Here is a 23,957-nt window from a genome sequence, read left to right as displayed (position 1 = left end):
AGTTCTGAAGAGCCTCCAATCTCAGCTTGTACAGTTTTTAATGGAAGCACAAGCAAAAAGGAGGCAGTGAATGGTCTGTGATGCAGTTCACATACATATGATAATTATACAGAAAAGCCTTGTATTGCAATGGCCATTTGGATGTATAAATATGTAATATAGAGGGACATGCTTTATTATAAAAGGAAAGTATGTAATCGAAAGGTTGGTCTTCATATTAAGCTGTGTTGTTTCAAATGATAGCACACAAAGTCCTGTCACTTATTTGGTGGTTATTTGGTGCTTTTTAAATTTCTCCAGTGGGGACCTACTGCTGCACAGTGAATTAGCTGCAGTTGGGCATTTTGCTGCGGGTGCAGCCTGTTGCTTTCATGTTTTTTATTATACGGGATGCTATCACTCCTTTTACTGTTCGATAATAGATTTTAAAATGTCTCTTCAATTCAGAAGATGTCTTGTATTATTTAGAAATGTCATATATTAATCTACTTTTTAAAATAAAAAGTGTTTATGTGCAATTAACAAACATGAGCTCCATATTTTATTTTTTTTCAAATGTCACAACATTTTAACAAAGTGCTTTACATGGTATGTCTTGAACCTGGCCAAATGGAGATGGTTACAAGAAGAAAGAGAAACATTTGAAGAAAAGAAAAGGCCCTTAGCCCCAGTGTCTGTTATAGACCACCCGACCAGGATGATGAAGGAGATGAATTATTCTACAAGCAGCTGGCAGATGTCTCAATATCGACAGCCCTTGTTCTTGTGGGGGACTTTAACCTGCCAGATATCTGCTGGGAGCTGAATACTGCACAGAAGAGGCAGTCTAGGAATTTCCTAGAGTGTATAGAGGACAAATTCCTTCATCAGCTGGTAAATGAGCCTAGCCGGGGTAAGGCCTTGCTAGACCTACTGTTTACAAACAGAGAAGGGCTGGTGGGAGATGTAGTGGTTGGAGACCGCCCGGGGCACAGCGACCACGAAATAATAGAATTTTCAATAGTTAGAGATGCAAGGAGAGCCATCAATAAAACCTCTACACTGGACTTCTGGACGGCAGATTTTTGCCTATTCAGAAGTCTAGTTCAGAGCATACCCTGGGAAACAATGCTTAAAAACAAGGGGACACAGGAGGGTTGGACATACTTCAAGCGGGAGGTTTTGAGGGCACAGGATCAGGCTATACCAGTGCGCCGAAAGGCTAGCCGGCAGCGAAGGCAACCGGCTTGGCTAAACAGGGAGATTTTGGAGGAAATCAGAAATAAAAAGAGAGTTTACAGACTGTGGAAAAAAGGGCTGGCTACCTATGAAGAATTTAGGAAAATAGCTAGATCGTGCAGGAAAAAAATCAGGGAAACGAAAGTGCAGTTTGAAGTTAAATTGGCCAATTCTATTAGGGATAATAAAAAGTCCTTCTTTAAATACGTTAATAACAAAAGGAGGGGCAAGGAAAACCTCCATTCTCTACTGGACTTTGAGGGAAATATAGTTAACAAAGATGAGGAGAAAGCTGAGGTACTTAATACCTACTTTGCCTCAGTATTTACCAGTCAAACAGATGACCCTCAGGATAACTGGCCTCTGGAGATGGTTGACAGGGATAGGAAGCCAAATAGTCCCCTTGTATTCCAAGAGGAAATAGTTGGTGGCTTACTGAGCCATCTGGATCCTCATAAGTCTATGGGACCAGATGGGATCCATCCTAGGGTGATGAGGGAGCTAGCAGAAGAGCTCACCAAGCCGCTCTCCATCATCTTCCAACAGTCTTGGCTCACTGGGGAGGTCCCAAATGATTGGAAACTGGCAAATGTTACCCCAATCCACAAAAAGGGCTGCAAAGCTGACCCTGGCAACTACAGGCCTGTCAGCCTGACCTCGGTGCCTGGCAGGGTGATGGAGCAGATCATCCTGAATGCAATCACACAGCACCTCCAGGATGGACCAGGGATCAGACCCAGCCAGCATGGGTTTAGGAGGGGCAGGTCCTGTCTGACCAACCTGATCTCCTTTTATGATCAGGTGACCCACCTAGTGGATGAGGGGAAAGCTGTAGACGTGGTCTATCTAGACTTCAGCAAAGCCTTTGACACTGTCTCCCATAATATACTCCTTCAAAAGCTGATAGCCCGCGGCTTGGACAAGTACACTCTCTGCTGGGTTAAGAACTGGCTGGAGGGCCGGGCCCAGAGAGTACTGGTGAATGGGGCTGCATCTAGCTGGCGGCCAGTCACTAGTGGTGTCCCCCAGGGGTCAGTGTTGGCTCCAGTCCTGTTTAACATCTTTATTGATGATTTAGATGAGGGGATTGAGACCATCATCAGCAAATTTGCTGATGACACCAAGTTGGGGGGCAGCGTCGACCTGCTGGAAGGCAGGAGGGCTCTGCAAAGAGATCTGGATAGACTGGAAAAATGGGCTGATTCCAATGGGATGAAGTTCAACAAGGCCAAGTGCCGGGTCCTGCACTTTGGCCACAACAACCCCCTGCAGCGCTCCAGGCTGGGCACAGAGTGGCTGGAGAGCAGCCAGGCAGAAAGGGACCTGGGGGTACTGATTGACAGGAAGCTCAACATGAGCCAACAGTGTGCCCAGGTGGCCAAGAAGGCCAATGGTATCCTGGCCTGTATCAAAAATAGTGTGGTCAGTAGGACAAGGGAAGTGATCCTTCCCCTGTACTCTGCATTGGTGAGGCCACACCTGGAGTATTGTGTTCAGTTCTAGGCCCCTCAGTTCAGGAAAGATATTGAGGTGCTGGAGCAGGTCCAGAGAAGAGCAACAAGACTGGGGAAGGGACTTGAGCACATGACCTATGGGGAGAGGCTGAGGGACCTGGGGTTGTTCAGTCTGGAGAAGAGGAGGCTTAGAGGTGACCTCATCACTCTCTAGAACTACCTGAAGGGAACCAGGTGGGAACTGGTCTCTTCTCCCAGGCAGTTAGCAATAGGACAAGGGGACATGGGCTTAAACTCTGCCAGGGGAAGTTTAGGCTGGATATTAGGAAGAAGTTCTTTACGGAAAGAGTGATCAGGCATTGGAATGGCCTGCCCAGGGAGGTGGTGGACTCACGGTCCCTGGAGGTTTTTAAACTGAGATTGGACATGGCTCTTAGTGCCATGATCTAGTAAATGGGCTGAAGTTGGACCAAGGGTTGGACTTGATGATCTCTGAGGTCTTTTCCAACCCAGCTGATTCTGTGTGTGATTCTGTGTGTGTTTGCTCTTCAGTGCACTAGCTACAAAGAGAGAGAATGCTGCCACTAGGTCTCAGCCCCGAGGATGCAAGACACAAACCTCCTTGGCAGAAGAGGGAACTAAAACTCGGGTGGGATTCGGCTCACTCTAACCTCCGCGTCCCTCTTTGGACTCGGTGTCCACACAGTCATCACAGGGAGTGCCTATCAAGGGCTTGGTGCAGTAGCCTACCCCTGGGCATCATTTGGGAATGATCCGAGATCCCACAGGTATGTCCTCTGGCCTCCAGCTGTGCCCTTAGAAGGGACAGACCGCCCACAGGTCTGTGTCACATCTGCCGAGCTCTGGGCTTTAGTTATGGCATACAGGTGGCATTAAGTTTCCCACGTGCAGGAAGTCCAACTGAGGCGCAGCCAATGCAGTCGGTTAAACTTGGAGGTGTCCTAAATTACATCCACTTCAGGACAGCAGGAATAATGTTTTATTCTGCTAACAATGGGATCTTTGCAATATTTTAAGATGAAAAATTGCAGCATAGCTAGGTCAGGCAGAAAATGAAACTAAATGATTTCTTAGAAGCAAGGTGAGGCTTTGCAGGAAGATGTCAGAGCTGCAGTTCACATATGTAGGGAGAAATCAGGAAAGACCAAAGCTCAACTAGGCTTGAAACTTGTGCTGCCTGGTCCTGTGAGGCGGAAGACCCGGGCTGCAGCAGCAGTGACTTTCCATTTGCGGACACTGAAACTGTATGGAAGCACTTGTATCAGCCGAATGGTCTTCATCCCGTGGGGCCTGATGAGATTCACTCCGGAGTCCTGAAGGAGTTAGCAGGTGTCACAGCAGGAGTCCTTCCAATCATCTTGTAAAGGTCTGGGAATGCGGGTAGGTCCCTGCTGACTGGAAGCTCCCCACTGTTCTTCCAGTTTATCAGAAGAGCATGAGGGAAGAACCAGGAAAGAACAGATCTCCTAGTCTATCCTCCATTTCTGTGCAAGTGACGGACAAGATCATCCTGAGTGCTGTTGAAAGACATTTCGAGGACAATGCAATTTCACGGAGAAAGTCAACATGGGTTCAAGGAAGGGAAGTCCTGTCAAACTATTTTGATGTGCCTCTGGGATAAGGTCACCTGCCCAGTGGATGATTGGAAAGCAAGGTGCGTAGTTGTCCTGGATTTTACCATGGCTTTTGATATTGTCCCTCATAGTAGACTTCTGCACAAGATGTCCAGCTGTGAGATGACCAGGTACACGGTGCACTAGGTGAAGATTTGTCTGAAAGGCAGGGCTCAGTGGACTGTAGGTGAATGGGGATACATCTGGCTGGTGGCCCGTCACCAGCAGCATTCCCCAGGGCTCAATTCCGTATTGTTATCAATGATGTGGATGCAGATGTGGATGCAGGAGTGGAAGGCACCACTAGCAAGTTTGCGGATGACACTAAATTGGGAGATGCTGTTGAGTCTCTCAAGGGACAAAAGACCTTGTAGAGGGATCAGGAATGCTTCACAGTAGATATCAGTGAACATTCACTTATTCAGGGAGTGGTCAAACGCTGGAAGAGGCATCCTAGAGAGCTGATGGATGCCTCACGCCCCTCAGTGTTTAAGAGGCATTTGCACAATGCTCTTCATAATACGCTTTAAGTCTCAGTCAGCTCTGAATTTGTCATGCAGCTTGGATTAGCTGGTCACTGTAGGTCGCTTCTAAGTCAACTATTCCAGTGTATTCGCCCTTGATCCTACAGCTGCAAAAGCCGTGCATGAAACTGGGCGTTCTCCTACGCATACCGACATACAATTACAATCAGAGTTACCCCAGCTAGGTTCCTCTCCTTCAACGGCACCTGGGAACTCTCTCCCTTGAAGTCCTTTCAAGGCCTTGGCTTGCTCAGAAGGGCAGCTGTCAAGGACAGCACACACAGGCTACTGGGGAACAGAGACCCTGTAGGGAGACAGGCCCCATTCATCCCTTCATGTCCTCTGCCTTCCCGTTAGCCCTCTGCTCAGCTGTTGAGTACAAGAAGGGCCAGGCACGTGTCTGGGACTTCACTGCCACGGATTTTGAGTCTCCAGCTTTGGAAAACCCAGCAGTCCCTAGTGTCTGATAGACTGTAACAAAGACAGGAGTCTGTTCCCAGAGGCAGGGGGGTCTCCCGGTGACTGGGACCCCTCCGGCTGCTCCGCCCATGCGCTCAAGAGCTGTAGAAGAGAAGGAACAACAACGCAAGACTGAAAGCCAGTCTATAGCATCTCTACAAGATCTAGTGAAAAAGTCGCAGCCGCAATTAGAAGGAAGGGTGGGCGCCCACTTACTGCAGGAGGAATTGTACGAAAGGCTAATGTGAGCAGTGGATGACCAGATGGAAAAGGGGTGTAAGAAGCCATTAAAAAGGAAAGGGAAGAAGACGCTGACCTATCCCCTGCCCATTCTAGAAGATTTGCAGGATCATTTGGACAAGTTACCTGTCCCACTACAGCCGTTGACTAAGACCAAATACTCATATGAGAACTCAGGGAATTAAGTACCCCATATCGTAAGAAAAAAAAAGGACGCATTTGAGGCCTCCAAATGGCCCAAATTAAAGCATAAGTATGGTCAGACTCACCAGGAGTTGAACACTGAGTATGTCTGGAGAGTTTCTTTCACTGAAGGTGACCACATTTTATTGTCCGACAAGGAAGCTGAAGGGTACTGGAGACCTCGTGCGTTTCTGATCGCAGGAAACATGGACATCATGGATTTGCGCTTTTCGGAAATACCGTGCTCCATGTCCTTGAGAACCTGGAGTTGTGCAGGCGGCTGCTCAATCAAGGAGGCAGCAACGCAGCTGCGCTGGCTATTGCAGCCGGCAAAGCCAAACTCCTCTCCAGTTTTCCATGAGCGTGTCCACACTATTTCTACCTGGACATTTGTAATGTACTGATGGACTTTATGTCACCAGCATTCAGTTGATAGACATTGGTCTCAGTGGAAACCGCAGCAGTCCCTACTGTCTGATACACTGTAACAAGGACAGGAATTCATCCTCCTGAAGCAGGGGGGTCTCCCAGTGACTGGGACCCCGCTGGTTGCTCAGCCCATGCACTCAAGAGCTGCACGTATCAGGCGGTTGTGGTGTGGACAGTGTCCGTGTGCTGACTGGATGCTCCACACGTGCGCAGTGTGTGGGGCACTCCGGTGGGTCCGTGGATTCCCTGATGGAGGGCATGGGAACAGAAATTAGCCTTAAAGATATTAAGGTCTACCCGTGAGAAAGATGGGAATAAAGGAGTATCCGGAGGAATTAAGGTGTACCCGTGAGAGAGAAGGGAGTAGAAGAGTAACACTGATGACAGCAAAATTAAGCAATGAGAAGTTACTGCCGTAACTTGTAACCAATAGAGAAGAGACAAGTGAATTGGTAAAACTGTATAAAACTGCACTTGTGGCAATAAATGGCATCTCCTACCTTCATTTTGGAGGAACTTGGTCTATGTCATTTGTCCATCTCAGCCACGACAGCAGTGTAATAACATTCATGGGCGGTGCAGACGTAGCAACAGCCAGAGATCCCCATGGAGGTGGAGATGACGAAAAAGCGTGACCGGTGCTTCCCACGTGGGCCTCTGCTCCTGCCAACAGTCTCCAGGAGAAGAAGACAACGGTCCTATGAGATGTCGCTGGATCCACAGCGGTGGCTCTCCCTCACTCTCTCTCTCTACTTTTCTTAAAAAACAGTACAATAAAGTTTTGTTACTTTCCTGACATTTAGCCTCGATTGAGCCTTAATCGCAGCATTAAGGATCACCTTTAATCGTGGTCCTCTAGATCGCGAGAGTATCATGTGAAGGAGACCAAAACTGGTGTTCAAAGAGGTGGACTCAAGGAAAATCCAGCTCTGGATGCTGGTGCCTGCAGAACAAGAGTGGGACAGACTATGAATGGCACCAGTACCGGTATAAAGCATTTTTGGAAACATCCACATAGACTCATGACCAAAGCAGCCTGATAAAGCTGCTCGAAAGAAACATGTAACAAAAGGTCCTAAAGACCCAGGAGGACACCCATTTGAGCAGGACCCAGCAAGGTGCCCTTGCCCCAAGGGGCTGGTGAGTGGTGCCCTGAGCTGCAGGGGGCAAAGTGTTGGCAGCAGCTGCAGGGAGGTGACTCTTCCCTCTGCTCAGCGCTGCTGAGGCCAGGCCACAGTGCTGTGCCCGGCTCTGGGTTGCCCAGGACAAGAGAGACGTGGGCAAAGCGGGGAGACCCCCAGTGCCCCTCCCCCACCATGGCGGTTAGAATGCCATGCTGTGTTGACCCGGCGCTGGCCCGGCAACGGTTCTGTGCCAACGCGGAGCGGCACGGGGCAGAGCCCAGCTCTTCCCCAGCAGCGATCCTTGGCACTGGGACGCGTTTTGGAGTCCCTCCACAGCCACCAAGGCAGTATCTCGGGGTCTAGCAGCGCCTCCCACGCAAGGCTGCTACTTTCCTCGTCGCGATGGGCCAGGTGAACTGCTGCCGTGGCTCCAGGTACGTTCCCCCCAAGTCCTGGGCACAGTCCAGCACAGCCAGACCCCGCAGCAGCCGCTTTTCTCATGACCAACACCGTCTGCTCTGCAGGGACGACCCTGAGCCCGTGCAGCAGTGCGTGCCACCACCTCCTGTCTCCTCCCGCAGCGAAGGGGGAGTTGGCCCCTCGGCTGGTGAGTTTGGAGAAGATGGGGGCAGGACGGCCCTTCTCTCTTCCTCTTTCAGACGGGCACTGGGGCCCAATGAGGCTGCTTCTACCCTTCCCGCAGGGCACGTCTGTCCCCATGGCTCTGCAGAGGGAGAGACCTGAGCCCCTGGGGTCCCTTGCTCCCAACTGATGCTTTTCCCCTGCACAGGCTGGTTGGGGTAGAGCACTGAGATGGTCAAGGAGAGCTTGCCTGGCACATCTCCTCCACAGCGCTTTGCTCTCTTCTCCTTGCCACCAGGTGGGACCAACAGGAGGAGGAGGTGGGTGTTCTGGCCCTTTGCCCGGCGAGGAACCTCGGATGCTGCAGAGGCTGCCGGGCCATCCACCTCTGGCAACAGCGGGTTGCTGTTTGGCCGGCCCCTGGCAGCTCTCTGCAGCCAAGACGGCACGTTGCCCCAGCCCATCCAGGTAAGCAGCCCTAGGCAGGTGGTCCCCATCCCGCTGGTTCCTCTGTAGAGGTGCTGCACCCATCAGAGGGACCCCAGACGGGTCTTGGGGACAAAGCCAGCTTCTCCCCATGTCACCCAAATCCAGCCAATCCCTTTCCTGCCCCAATGAGACCTGCAGACCCTGCCACGGTCACTCCTGCCCCCGAGGAAGGTTGCCCTGTCCCAGGGACTCTCTGCAGCCCAGCAATGTCCTCCTCTGTCCCGCAGGACCTGCTGGCTCTCCTGCAGGAGCGCGGACCATCCACCGAGGGGATCTTCCGGCTGGCGCCTGGCGAGCGCGCCTCCCGGGAGCTGCGGGAGGCTTTGGACAGCGGCGCCCCGGTGCAGCTGGAAAGCCAGCCGGTGCACCTCCTGGCCGCCATCCTGAAGGTGAACCCTGCTGACACGGCTCCCGGCAGCTCCCGGCTCTGCCGGGGCTGACGGGCACCTGCCAGAGCAGGAGCCCAAAGCCAGAAGCTGCTGCTCAGCCCGAGCGCTGGGCTGGGGATGCTGCCTGTGCTCCCGGCGGCAGCGGGCACAGCCTGAGCCGCAGCCCTCGCCATTGCAGGAGTTCCTGCGCAAGATCCCCTCCAAGCTCCTGCAGGCAGAGCTGTACCAGGACTGGATGGGCGCCCTGCACACCACCAGCAGGGAGGAGAGGCTGGCGGGGCTGAAGGAGTAAGTGTGGCCAGCAGCCTGGCCGCTGCGTGGGCACTGCCAGAGCCCCAAAAGCATTTTTCTGCTTGGGCCAATGGCCGCAGACGTTGCGGGTGGCTACATAAGGGACTCTTGCCACAAGGGCAGGGAAGGAGGGAGAGAGGGAGGTGGCCCTATCTCGGCCAAGGCAGCCCCTCTGCTGTAAACCAGGTGTGGCCAGGGACCCTTCCCTCGGGTGGGCTTGGCTGGGATCAGCCTCCTTAGACCTGTGTTGACAAGCTCTCCTTGATTAACCTTGTGTTCCTGTTCCCTCAGCGTGGCCAGCAAGTTGCCCGAGCCCAACCTGCTCCTCCTCAAGCAGCTGCTCACCCTGCTGCACACCATCAGCAGCAATGCCGGCACCAGCAGGATGACAGCGGCCAGCCTGGCCATCTGTGTGGGGCCGAACCTCCTCAGCCCACCGGAGGAGGACACGCTGCCGCTGGACGTCCTGGTGCAGGTGACCGGCAAGGTACGCCGTGTTGAACGGGCGGCTACAGCCCGCCGGGCCCAGCCCTGGCCGCCTCCTGCCTTCAGCAAACGCTGCTGGGGGAGCTGCTGGGAAGAGCAGCCCCACAGCTGCAGCTTCTGCGCTGAAGTGAGGGTCAGGAGTGGGAAGGGCTGTCTGACCCATTCTCAGCCACCAGGCTGGAAACCAATGGTTTGCTGCTGTGTGCAGGTGACGCAGCTGCTGGAGTTCCTCATTGACCACCACGAGGAACTCTTTGAGGAGGAGGAGGACGATGGGCTTCCCAGTGCATCCGCCGAGGAGTTGCCAGCACCAGAGCCAGAAGCTCCTACCTCAGAGGTATGCCAGGGCCACAAACAGGCTGGGACTGCTGCCACAGGAACAAGCAAGGTCCTCCACCCAGCACCCCGCAGCTCTGCAGAAGTTCAGAGCTGAGCTAGATCTTGGGCAAGTAGGTCCCTGCCACACCTTCACTTGTACATTGCCCTTGCAGGTGCCTCCAGTCACCCTGGAAAGTGAACACCTGAGTAGCACCTCTGAGGAGAGCAGGTAACATGAGCTGCCTTTGATTAAGAGCAGGACTGATTCAGGTTTATCCTGGCATTACCTTTCTAACCATATCCTTGCACGCAAAGGTTGCCAGGCTCTTCACGACTCCACAGGAAGAGAAGACCATCCTGTGAAGAGCCAAGTGATGGGCAACCTGAGAGGAAGAGGAGGAAGCTGGCAACGGAGCACTGAGGCACGGGCAACTAAGGAAATCCAAGCAGGCGAAAAGAACCAGGAGCCCAGGTGTGTATCCGCTGCCTACAGAAAGTCGCAAAGCCCCACTTTTCCGTTCACGTCAGCTGGCAATCCCAGCGCTGCCTGGTGTCCGAATCCCAAGGACACAGTAAGGAGTTGTTCCAAGTATCTGTAGACACGGAGACAGTGGCACTTCTTAAAAAGCTCACATTTCACCGGAGGTAATTGAGGGAAGTGAAAAACAACCAATCCATCAAAAAGCAGTGTGATTTTCCTTCACACCAGGGTTTTTAGCCAGGGACACTGAGGGATGCCGCTGCTGCTGCTGCTTGGGTTTTAGAAAGGACATCACAGCCCCCCAGGGGCTCCCTGTCGAGCCCCACTGCCCGCTGAGGGGCACTGCACATCCCTGAGAACCGGCTGTGCCCCGGGAAGGGCATGTGTTGAGAAGGGGCCAAAGCAAAGCTGGAGTCGGTGACTCCTGTTTCATTGGACTTCCCAAAAACCAGGCAACTCCATCCTGACTCTTCTTGCCTTCATGGTTTCATCAGTTCTTTCTGACTCTGTCCTTGTAGCTCCTTGGATTTCCTGGATGAGCTCTGACACCTGGGCTTCCAGGAGCACGATGCAGCCCCAGCACCACCTCGGCGCAGGCGAGGAGAGAGGCAGCGCGCCCTCCTGCTCTGGCCGGCACATTCCACTCGTGCAGCGCTAAGCCAGAGCAGCCCCACGGGGCCCCCAGACCCAGCCCAGCCCTCGCAGGAGGCCTTACTGGCTCACCCATCAGCTCCGTGAGCAGATGCCCACCAGCTGGAACATCTCTCCAAGGTGGGGAGCTGGCATGTGGACTTCAGGACATGTGGAGTGCGTGACACACGGTGGTGCCTGGCATCTGGGAGGGCCATGAAGACATGCTGGCTGGTGTCTTCCATTCTGTAAAACCCTCCGAGTTTCAATTCCAGCTACCCATTCTTGGCAGACCGATGCGGAACTGACTTGCTCCATTCAAGAAGGGAGCAGCCATTGCTCCTCTTTGCTCAGGGCAAGTGCATGTATGCAGGACACCTGAAGAACTCCTTTGGGGACAGAAGGTAACACGTCAGACGGCTGCACCTGCTCGAGTCCAAACCCCGCTGTGCTGTCCCTACCAAGAGCAGAAACTACGTTCAGAAGGCTCCTGTCACTGCACTTTTACTGATACCCACTTGCACATTCTGCAAAAGGCACGTACGGAGCTGCGAGAATTCCCTATAAGTATGGAGGCGGTCAAATGGACATTGGACATAATTTTCTCCAGGTTGGAGAAGACCGGTAGCAAAAACTGAAATTATTTCCATACCTCATCAACATACGAGCATATGGATGGGTCATATGTCGCTATGGAAATGCTGGTCCTTTGTGCCCGTCTCATTGACTTCGAAAGAACGTGTCTGTGGAGCTACATCCCACAGGCTAGCTGAGAGCTTTTCCAGGGTTGACTGGACAGGTATTCCGGAATGACGACACATCCATGCGTGTTCACTCTATTGCGACATTGCTCCTCGGCCTGGCGGTGCTCAGGAGAAACCTGCTTTGAGCCCTGTAAAGCCAAAAAAACCCAGGAAAACTCATGAAAGCGGAAGTTCTGAAGAGCCTCCAATCTCAGCTTGTACAGTTTTTAATGGAAGCACAAGCAAAAAGGAGGCAGTGAATGGTCTGTGATGCAGTTCACATACATATGATAATTATACAGAAAAGCCTTGTATTGCAATGGCCATTTGGATGTATAAATATGTAATATAGAGGGACATGCTTTATTATAAAAGGAAAGTATGTAATCGAAAGGTTGGTCTTCATATTAAGCTGTGTTGTTTCAAATGATAGCACACAAAGTCCTGTCACTTATTTGGTGGTTATTTGGTGCTTTTTAAATTTCTCCAGTGGGGACCTACTGCTGCACAGTGAATTAGCTGCAGTTGGGCATTTTGCTGCGGGTGCAGCCTGTTGCTTTCATGTTTTTTATTATACGGGATGCTATCACTCCTTTTACTGTTCGATAATAGATTTTAAAATGTCTCTTCAATTCAGAAGATGTCTTGTATTATTTAGAAATGTCATATATTAATCTACTTTTTAAAATAAAAAGTGTTTATGTGCAATTAACAAACATGAGCTCCATATTTTATTTTTTTTCAAATGTCACAACATTTTAACTAAGTGCTTTACATGGTATGTCTTGAACCTGGCCAAATGGAGATGGTTACAAGAAGAAAGAGAAACATTTGAAGAAAAGAAAAGGCCCTTAGCCCCAGTGTCTGTTATAGACCACCCGACCAGGATGATGAAGGAGATGAATTATTCTACAAGCAGCTGGCAGATGTCTCAATATCGACAGCCCTTGTTCTTGTGGGGGACTTTAACCTGCCAGATATCTGCTGGGAGCTGAATACTGCACAGAAGAGGCAGTCTAGGAATTTCCTAGAGTGTATAGAGGACAAATTCCTTCATCAGCTGGTAAATGAGCCTACCCGGGGTAAGGCCTTGCTAGACCTACTGTTTACAAACAGAGAAGGGCTGGTGGGAGATGTAGTGGTTGGAGACCGCCCGGGGCACAGCGACCACGAAATAATAGAATTTTCAATAGTTAGAGATGCAAGGAGAGCCATCAATAAAACCTCTACACTGGACTTCTGGACGGCAGATTTTTCCCTATTCAGAAGTCTAGTTCAGAGCATACCCTGGGAAACAATGCTTAAAAACAAGGGGACACAGGAGGGTTGGACATACTTCAAGCGGGAGGTTTTGAGGGCACAGGATCAGGCTATACCAGTGCGCCGAAAGGCTAGCCGGCAGCGAAGACAACCGGCTTGGCTAAACAGGGAGATTTTGGAGGAAATCAGAAATAAAAAGAGAGTTTACAGACTGTGGAAAAAAGGGCTGGCTACCTATGAAGAATTTAGGAAAATAGCTAGATCGTGCAGGAAAAAAATCAGGGAAACAAAAGTGCAGTTTGAAGTTAATTTGGCCAATTCTATTAGGGATAATAAAAAGTCCTTCTTTAAATACATTAATAAGAAAAGGAGGGGCAAGCAAAACCTCCATTCTCTACTGGACTTTGAGGGAAATATAGTTAACAAAGATGAGGAGAAAGCTGAGGTACTTAATACCTACTTTGCCTCGGTATTTACCAGTCAAACAGATGGCCCTCAGGATAACTGGCCTCTGGAGATGGTTGACAGGGATAGGAAGCCAAATAGTCCCCTTGTATTCCAAGAGGAAATAGTTGGTGGCTTACTGAGCCATCTGGATCCTCCTAAGTCTATGGGACCAGATGGGATCCATCCTAGGGTGATGAGGGAGCTAGCAGAAGAGCTCACCAAGCCGCTCTCCATCATCTTCCAACAGTCTTGGCTCACTGGGGAGGTCCCAAATGATTGGAAACTGGCAAATGTTACCCCAATCCACAAAAAGGGCTGCAAAGCTGACCCTGGCAACTACAGGCCTGTCAGCCTGACCTCGGTGCCTGGCAGGGTGATGGAGCAGATCATCCTGAATGCAATCACACAGCACCTCCAGGATGGACCAGGGATCAGACCCAGCCAGCATGGGTTTAGGAGGGGCAGGTCCTGTCTGACCAACCTGATCTCCTTTTATGATCAGGTGACCCACCTAGTGGATGAGGGGAAAGCTGTAGACGTGGTCTATCTAGACTTCAGCAAAGCCTTTGACACTGTCTCCCATAATATACTCCTTCAAAAGCTGATAGCCCGCGGCTTGGACAAGTACACTCTCTGCTGGGTTAAGAACTGGCTGGAGGGCCGGGCCCAGAGAGTACTGGTGAATGGGGCTGCATCTAGCTGGCGGCCAGTCACTAGTGGTGTCCCCCAGGGGTCAGTGTTGGCTCCAGTCCTGTTTAACATCTTTATTGATGATTTAGATGAGGGGATTGAGACCATCATCAGCAAATTTGCTGATGACACCAAGTTGGGGGGCAGCGTCGACCTGCTGGAAGGCAGGAGGGCTCTGCAAAGAGATCTGGATAGACTGGAAAAATGGGCTGATTCCAATGGGATGAAGTTCAACAAGGCCAAGTGCCGGGTCCTGCACTTTGGCCACAACAACCCCCTGCAGCGCTCCAGGCTGGGCACAGAGTGGCTGGAGAGCAGCCAGGCAGAAAGGGACCTGGGGGTACTGATTGACAGGAAGCTCAACATGAGCCAACAGTGTGCCCAGGTGGCCAAGAAGGCCAATGGTATCCTGGCCTGTATCAAAAATAGTGTGGTCAGTAGGACAAGGGAAGTGATCCTTCCCCTGTACTCTGCATTGGTGAGGCCACACCTGGAGTATTGTGTTCAGTTCTAGGCCCCTCAGTTCAGGAAAGATATTGAGGTGCTGGAGCAGGTCCAGAGAAGAGCAACAAGACTGGGGAAGGGACTTGAGCACATGACCTATGGGGAGAGGCTGAGGGACCTGGGGTTGTTCAGTCTGGAGAAGAGGAGGCTTAGAGGTGACCTCATCACTCTCTAGAACTACCTGAAGGGAACCAGGTGGGAACTGGTCTCTTCTCCCAGGCAGTTAGCAATAGGACAAGGGGACATGGGCTTAAACTCTGCCAGGGGAAGTTTAGGCTGGATATTAGGAAGAAGTTCTTTACGGAGAGAGTGATCAGGCATTGGAATGGCCTGCCCAGGGAGGTGGTGGACTCACGGTCCCTGGAGGTTTTTAAACTGAGATTGGACATGGCTCTTAGTGCCATGATCTAGTAAATGGGCTGAAGTTGGACCAAGGGTTGGACTTGATGATCTCTGAGGTCTTTTCCAACCCAGCTGATTCTGTGTGTGATTCTGTGTGTGTTTGCTCTTCAGTGCACTAGCTACAAAGAGAGAGAATGCTGCCACTAGGTCTCAGCCCCGAGGATGCAAGACACAAACCTCCTTGGCAGAAGAGGGAACTAAAACTCGGGTGGGATTCGGCTCACTCTAACCTCCGCGTCCCTCTTTGGACTCGGTGTCCACACAGTCATCACAGGGAGTGCCTATCAAGGGCTTGGTGCAGTAGCCTACCCCTGGGCATCATTTGGGAATGATCCGAGATCCCACAGGTATGTCCTCTGGCCTCCAGCTGTGCCCTTAGAAGGGACAGACCGCCCACAGGTCTGTGTCACATCTGCCGAGCTCTGGGCTTTAGTTATGGCATACAGGTGGCATTAAGTTTCCCACGTGCAGGAAGTCCAACTGAGGCGCAGCCAATGCAGTCGGTTAAACTTGGAGGTGTCCTAAATTACATCCACTTCAGGACAGCAGGAATAATGTTTTATTCTGCTAACAATGGGATCTTTGCAATATTTTAAGATGAAAAATTGCAGCATAGCTAGGTCAGGCAGAAAATGAAACTAAATGATTTCTTAGAAGCAAGGTGAGGCTTTGCAGGAAGATGTCAGAGCTGCAGTTCACATATGTAGGGAGAAATCAGGAAAGACCAAAGCTCAACTAGGCTTGAAACTTGTGCTGCCTGGTCCTGTGAGGCGGAAGACCCGGGCTGCAGCAGCAGTGACTTTCCATTTGCGGACACTGAAACTGTATGGAAGCACTTGTATCAGCCGAATGGTCTTCATCCCGTGGGGCCTGATGAGATTCACTCCGGAGTCCTGAAGGAGTTAGCAGGTGTCACAGCAGGAGTCCTTCCAATCATCTTGTAAAGGTCTGGGAATGCGGGTAGGTCCCTGCTGACTGGAAGCTCCCCACTGTTCTTCCAGTTTATCAGAAGAGCATGAGGGAAGAACCAGGAAAGAACAGATCTCCTAGTCTATCCTCCATTTCTGTGCAAGTGACGGACAAGATCATCCTGAGTGCTGTTGAAAGACATTTCGAGGACAACGCAATTTCACGGAGAAAGTCAACATGGGTTCAAGGAAGGGAAGTCCTGTCAAACTATTTTGATGTCCCTCTGGGATAAGGTCACCTGCCCAGTGGATGATTGGAAAGCAAGGTGCGTAGTTGTCCTGGATTTTACCATGGCTTTTGATATTGTCCCTCATAGTAGACTTCTGCACAAGATGTCCAGCTGTGAGATGACCAGGTACACGGTGCACTAGGCGAAGATTTGTCTGAAAGGCAGGGCTCAGTGGACTGTAGGTGAATGGGGATACATCTGGCTGGTGGCCCGTCACCAGCAGCATTCCCCAGGGCTCAATTCCGTATTGTTATCAATGATGTGGATGCAGATGTGGATGCAGGAGTGGAAGGCACCACTAGCAAGTTTGCGGATGACACTAAATTGGGAGATGCTGTTGAGTCTCTCAAGGGACAAAAGACCTTGTAGAGGGATCAGGAATGCTTCACAGTAGATATCAGTGAACATCCACTTATTCAGGGAGTGGTCAAACGCTGGAAGAGGCATCCTAGAGAGCTGATGGATGCCTCACGCCCCTCAGTGTTTAAGAGGCATTTGCACAATGCTCTTCATAATACGCTTTAAGTCTCAGTCAGCTCTGAATTTGTCATGCAGCTTGGATTAGCTGGTCACTGTAGGTCGCTTCTAAGTCAACTATTCCAGTGTATTCGCCCTTGATCCTACAGCTGCAAAAGCCGTGCATGAAACTGGGCGTTCTCCTACGCATACCGACATACAATTACAATCAGAGTTACCCCAGCTAGGTTCCTCTCCTTCAACGGCACCTGGGAACTCTCTCCCTTGAAGTCCTTTCAAGGCCTTGGCTTGCTCAGAAGGGCAGCTGTCAAGGACAGCACACACAGGCTACTGGGGAACAGAGACCCTGTAGGGAGACAGGCCCCATTCATCCCTTCATGTCCTCTGCCTTCCCGTTAGCCCTCTGCTCAGCTGTTGAGTACAAGAAGGGCCAGGCACGTGTCTGGGACTTCACTGCCACGGATTTTGAGTCTCCAGCTTTGGAAAACCCAGCAGTCCCTAGTGTCTGATAGACTGTAACAAAGACAGGAGTCTGTTCCCAGAGGCAGGGGGGTCTCCCGGTGACTGGGACCCCTCCGGCTGCTCCGCCCATGCGCTCAAGAGCTGTAGAAGAGAAGGAACAACAACGCAAGACTGAAAGCCAGTCTATAGCATCTCTACAAGATCTAGTTAGAAAGTCGCAGCCGCAATTAGAAGGAAGGGTGGGCGCCCACTTACTGCAGGAGGAATTGTACGAAAGGCTAATGTGAGCAGTGGATGACCAGATGGAAAAGGGGTGTAAGAAGCCATTAAAAAGGAAAGGGAAGAAGACGCTGACCTATCCCCTGCCCATTCTAGAAGATTTGCAGGATCATTTGGACAAGTTACCTGTCCCACTACAGCCGTTGACTAAGACCAAATACTCATATGAGAACTCAGGGAATTAAGTACCCCATATCGTAAGAAAAAAAAAGGACGCATTTGAGGCCTCCAAATGGCCCAAATTAAAGCATAAGTATGGTCAGACTCACCAGGAGTTGAACACTGAGTATGTCTGGAGAGTTTCTTTCACTGAAGGTGACCACATTTTATTGTCCGACAAGGAAGCTGAAGGGTACTGGAGACCTCGTGCGTTTCTGATCGCAGGAAACATGGACATCATGGATTTGCGCTTTTCGGAAATACCGTGCTCCATGTCCTTGAGAACCTGGAGTTGTGCAGGCGGCTGCTCAATCAAGGAGGCAGCAACGCAGCTGCGCTGGCTATTGCAGCCGGCAAAGCCAAACTCCTCTCCAGTTTTCCATGAGCGTGTCCACACTATTTCTACCTGGACATTTGTAATGTACTGATGGACTTTATGTCACCAGCATTCAGTTGATAGACATTGGTCTCAGTGGAAACCGCAGCAGTCCCTACTGTCTGATACACTGTAACAAGGACAGGAATTCATCCTCCTGAAGCAGGGGGGTCTCCCAGTGACTGGGACCCCGCTGGTTGCTCAGCCCATGCACTCAAGAGCTGCACGTATCAGGCGGTTGTGGTGTGGACAGTGTCCGTGTGCTGACTGGATGCTCCACACGTGCGCAGTGTGTGGGGCACTCCGGTGGGTCCGTGGATTCCCTGATGGAGGGCATGGGAACAGAAATTAGCCTTAAAGATATTAAGGTCTACCCGTGAGAAAGATGGGAATAAAGGAGTATCCGGAGGAATTAAGGTGTACCCGTGAGAGAGAAGGGAGTAGAAGAGTAACACTGATGACAGCAAAATTAAGCAATGAGAAGTTACTGCCGTAACTTGTAACCAATAGAGAAGAGACAAGTGAATTGGTAAAACTGTATAAAACTGCACTTGTGGCAATAAATGGCATCTCCTACCTTCATTTTGGAGGAACTTGGTCTATGTCATTTGTCCATCTCAGCCACGACAGCAGTGTAATAACGTTCGTGGGCGGTGCAGACATAGCAACAGCCAGAGATCCCCATGGAGGTGGAGATGACGAAAAAGCGTGACCGGTGCTTCCCACGTGGGCCTCTGCTCCTGCCAACAGTCTCCAGGAGAAGAAGACAACGGTCCTATGAGATGTCGCTGGATCCACAGCGGTGGCTCTCCCTCACTCTCTCTCTCTACTTTTCTTAAAAAACAGTACAATAAAGTTTTGTTACTTTCCTGACATTTAGCCTCGATTGAGCCTTAATCGCAGCATTAAGGATCACCTTTAATCGTGGTCCTCTAGATCGCGAGAGTATCATGTGAAGGAGACCAAAACTGGTGTTCAAAGAGGTGGACTCAAGGGAAATCCAGCTCTGGATGCTGGTGCCTGCAGAACAAGAGTGGGACAGACTATGAATGGCACCAGTACCGGTATAAAGCATTTTTGGAAACATCCACATAGACTCATGACCAAAGCAGCCTGATAAAGCTGCTCGAAAGAAACATGTAACAAAAGGTCCTAAAGACCCAGGAGGACACCCATTTGAGCAGGACCCAGCAAGGTGCCCTTGCCCCAAGGGGCTGGTGAGTGGTGCCCTGAGCTGCACGGGGCAAAGTGTTGGCAGCAGCTGCAGGGAGGTGACTCTTCCCTCTGCTCAGCGCTGCTGAGGCCAGGCCACAGTGCTGTGCCCGGCTCTGGGTTGCCCAGGACAAGAGAGACGTGGGCAAAGCGGGGAGACCCCCAGTGCCCCTCCCCCACCATGGCGGTTAGAATGCCATGCTGTGTTGACCCGGCGCTGGCCCGGCAACGGTTCTGTGCCAACGCGGAGCGGCACGGGGCAGAGCCCAGCTCTTCCCCAGCAGCGATCCTTGGCACTGGGACGCGTTTTGGAGTCCCTCCACAGCCACCAAGGCAGTATCTCGGGGTCTAGCAGCGCCTCCCACGCAAGGCTGCTACTTTCCTCGTCGCGATGGGCCAGGTGAACTGCTGCCGTGGCTCCAGGTACGTTCCCCCCAAGTCCTGGGGACAGTCCAGCACAGCCAGACCCCGCAGCAGCCGCTTTTCTCATGACCAACACCGTCTGCTCTGCAGGGACGACCCTGAGCCCGTGCAGCAGTGCGTGCCACCACCTCCTGTCTCCTCCCGCAGCGAAGGGGGAGTTGGCCCCTCGGCTGGTGAGTTTGGAGAAGATGGGGGCAGGACGGCCCTTCTCTCTTCCTCTTTCAGACAGGCACTGGGGCCCAATGAGGCTGCTTCTACCCTTCCCGCAGGGCACGTCTGTCCCCATGGCTCTGCAGAGGGAGAGACCTGAGCCCCTGGGGTCCCTTGCTCCCAACTGATGCTTTTCCCCTGCACAGGATGGTTGGGGCAGAGCACTGAGATGGTCAAGGAGAGCTTGCCTGGCACATCTCCTCCACAGCTCTTTGCTCTCTTCTCCTTGCCACCAGGTGGGACCAACAGGAGGAGGAGGTGGGTGTTCTGGCCCTTTGCCCGGCGAGGAACCTCGGATGCTGCAGAGGCTGCCGGGCCATCCACCTCTGGCAACAGCGGGTTGCTGTTTGGCCGGCCCCTGGCAGCTCTCTGCAGCCAAGACGGCACGTTGCCCCAGCCCATCCAGGTAAGCAGCCCTAGGCAGGTGGTCCCCATCCCGCTGGTTCCTCTGTAGAGGTGCTGCACCCATCAGAGGGACCCCAGACGGGTCTTGGGGACAAAGCCAGCTTCTCCCCATGTCACCCAAATCCAGCCAATCCCTTTCCTGCCCCAATGAGACCTGCAGACCCTGCCACGGTCACTCCTGCCCCCGAGGAAGGTTGCCCTGTCCCAGGGACTCTCTGCAGCCCAGCAATGTCCTCCTCTGTCCCGCAGGACCTGCTGGCTCTCCTGCAGGAGCGCGGACCATCCACCGAGGGGATCTTCCGGCTGGCGCCTGGCGAGCGCGCCTCCCGGGAGCTGCGGGAGGCTTTGGACAGCGGCGCCCCGGTGCAGCTGGAAAGCCAGCCGGTGCACCTCCTGGCCGCCATCCTGAAGGTGAACCCTGCTGACACGGCTCCCGGCAGCTCCCGGCTCTGCCGGGGCTGACGGGCACCTGCCAGAGCAGGAGCCCAAAGCCAGAAGCTGCTGCTCAGCCCGAGCGCTGGGCTGGGGATGCTGCCTGTGCTCCCGGCGGCAGCGGGCACAGCCTGAGCCGCAGCCCTCGCCATTGCAGGAGTTCCTGCGCAAGATCCCCTCCAAGCTCCTGCAGGCAGAGCTGTACCAGGACTGGATGGGCGCCCTGCACACCACCAGCAGGGAGGAGAGGCTGGCGGGGCTGAAGGAGTAAGTGTGGCCAGCAGCCTGGCCGCTGCGTGGGCACTGCCAGAGCCCCAAAAGCATTTTTCTGCTTGGGCCAATGGCCGCAGACGTTGCGGGTGGCTACATAACGGACTCTTGCCACAAGGGCAGGGAAGGAGGGAGAGAGGGAGGTGGCCCTATCTCGGCCAAGGCAGCCCCTCTGCTGTAAACCAGGTGTGGCCAGGGACCCTTCCCTCGGGTGGGCTTGGCTGGGATCAGCCTCCTTAGACCTGTGTTGACAAGCTCTCCTTGATTAACCTTGTGTTCCTGTTCCCTCAGCGTGGCCAGCAAGTTGCCCGAGCCCAACCTGCTCCTCCTCAAGCAGCTGCTCACCCTGCTGCACACCATCAGCAGCAATGCCGGCACCAGCAGGATGACAGCGGCCAGCCTGGCCATCTGTGTGGGGCCGAACCTCCTCAGCCCACCGGAGGAGGACACGCTGCCGCTAGACGTCCTGGTGCAGGTGACCGGCAAGGTACGCCGTGTTGAACGGGCGGCTACAGCCCGCCGGGCCCAGCCCTGGCCGCCTCCTGCCTTCAGCAAACGCTGCTGGGGGAGCTGCTGGGAAGAGCAGCCCCACAGCTGCAGCTTCTGCGCTGAAGTGAGGGTCAGGAGTGGGAAGGGCTGTCTGACCCATTCTCAGCCACCAGGCTGGAAACCAATGGTTTGCTGCTGTGTGCAGGTGACGCAGCTGCTGGAGTTCCTCATTGACCACCACGAGGAACTCTTTGAGGAGGAGGAGGACGATGGGCTTCCCAGTGCATCCGCCGAGGAGTTGCCAGCACCAGAGCCAGAAGCTCCTACCTCAGAGGTATGCCAGGGCCACAAACAGGCTGGGACTGCTGCCACAGGAACAAGCAAGGTCCTCCACCCAGCACCCCGCAGCTCTGCAGAAGTTCAGAGCTGAGCTAGATCTTGGGCAAGTAGGTCCCTGCCACACCTTCACTTGTACATTGCCCTTGCAGGTGCCTCCAGTCACCCTGGAAAGTGAACACCTGAGTAGCACCTCTGAGGAGAGCAGGTAACATGAGCTGCCTTTGATTAAGAGCAGGACTGATTCAGGTTTATCCTGGCATTACCTTTCTAACCATATCCTTGCACGCAAAGGTTGCCAGGCTCTTCACGACTCCACAGGAAGAGAAGACCATCCTGTGAAGAGCCAAGTGATGGGCAACCTGAGAGGAAGAGGAGGAAGCTGGCAACGGAGCACTGAGGCACGGGCAACTAAGGAAATCCAAGCAGGCGAAAAGAACCAGGAGCCCAGGTGTGTATCCGCTGCCTACAGAAAGTCGCAAAGCCCCACTTTTCCGTTCACGTCAGCTGGCAATCCCAGCGCTGCCTGGTGTCCGAATCCCAAGGACACAGTAAGGAGTTGTTCCAAGTATCTGTAGACATGGAGACAGTGGCACTTCTTAAAAAGCTCACATTTCACCGGAGGTAATTGAGGGAAGTGAAAAACAACCAATCCATCAAAAAGCAGTGTGATTTTCCTTCACGCCAGGGTTTTTAGCCAGGGACACTGAGGGATGCCGCTGCTGCTGCTGCTTGGGTTTTAGAAAGGACATCACAGCCCCCCAGGGGCTCCCTGTCGAGCCCCACTGCCCGCTGAGGGGCACTGCACATCCCTGAGAACCGGCTGTGCCCCGGGAAGGGCATGTGTTGAGAAGGGGCCAAAGCAAAGCTGGAGTCGGTGACTCCTGTTTCATTGGACTTCCCAAAAACCAGGCAACTCCATCCTGACTCTTCTTGCCTTCATGGTTTCATCAGTTCTTTCTGACTCTGTCCTTGTAGCTTCTTGGATTTCCTGGATGAGCTCTGACACCTGGGCTTCCAGGAGCACGATGCAGCCCCAGCACCACCTCGGCGCAGGCGAGGAGAGAGGCAGCGCGCCCTCCTGCTCTGGCCGGCACATTCCACTCGTGCAGCGCTAAGCCAGAGCAGCCCCACGGGGCCCCCAGACCCAGCCCAGCCCTCGCAGGAGGCCTTACTGGCTCACCCATCAGCTCCGTGAGCAGATGCCCACCAGCTGGAACATCTCTCCAAGGTGGGGAGCTGGCATGTGGACTTCAGGACATGTGGAGTGCGTGACACACGGTGGTGCCTGGCATCTGGGAGGGCCATGAAGACATGCTGGCTGGTGTCTTCCATTCTGTAAAACCCTCCGAGTTTCAATTCCAGCTACCCATTCTTGGCAGACCGATGCGGAACTGACTTGCTCCATTCAAGAAGGGAGCAGCCATTGCTCCTCTTTGCTCAGGGCAAGTGCATGTATGCAGGACACCTGAAGAACTCCTTTGGGGACAGAAGGTAACACGTCAGCCGGCTGCACCTGCTCGAGTCCAAACCCCGCTGTGCTGTCCCTACCAAGAGCAGAAACTACGTTCAGAAGGCTCCTGTCACTGCACTTTTACTGATACCCACTTGCACATTCTGCAAAAGGCACGTACGGAGCTGCGAGAATTCCCTATAAGTATGGAGGCGGTCAAATGGACATTGGACATAATTTTCTCCAGGTTGGAGAAGACCGGTAGCAAAAACTGAAATTATTTCCATACCTCATCAACATACGAGCATATGGATGGGTCATATGTCGCTATGGAAATGCTGGTCCTTTGTGCCCGTCTCATTGACTTCGAAAGAACGTGTCTGTGGAGCTACATCCCACAGGCTAGCTGAGAGCTTTTCCAGGGTTGACTGGACAGGTATTCCGGAATGACGACACATCCATGCGTGTTCACTCTATTGCGACATTGCTCCTCGGCCTGGCGGTGCTCAGGAGAAACCTGCTTTGAGCCCTGTAAAGCCAAAAAAACCCAGGAAAACTCATGAAAGCGGAAGTTCTGAAGAGCCTCCAATCTCAGCTTGTACAGTTTTTAATGGAAGCACAAGCAAAAAGGAGGCAGTGAATGGTCTGTGATGCAGTTCACATACATATGATAATTATACAGAAAAGCCTTGTATTGCAATGGCCATTTGGATGTATAAATATGTAATATAGAGGGACATGCTTTATTATAAAAGGAAAGTATGTAATCGAAAGGTTGGTCTTCATATTAAGCTGTGTT

Source organism: Patagioenas fasciata, chromosome 1 (assembly GCF_037038585.1).
Source record: "Patagioenas fasciata isolate bPatFas1 chromosome 1, bPatFas1.hap1, whole genome shotgun sequence".
NCBI classification, from domain to species: domain Eukaryota; kingdom Metazoa; phylum Chordata; class Aves; order Columbiformes; family Columbidae; genus Patagioenas; species Patagioenas fasciata.
The sequence above is the reverse complement of the archived record's forward strand: the minus strand, read 5'-3'. Positions refer to the sequence as shown.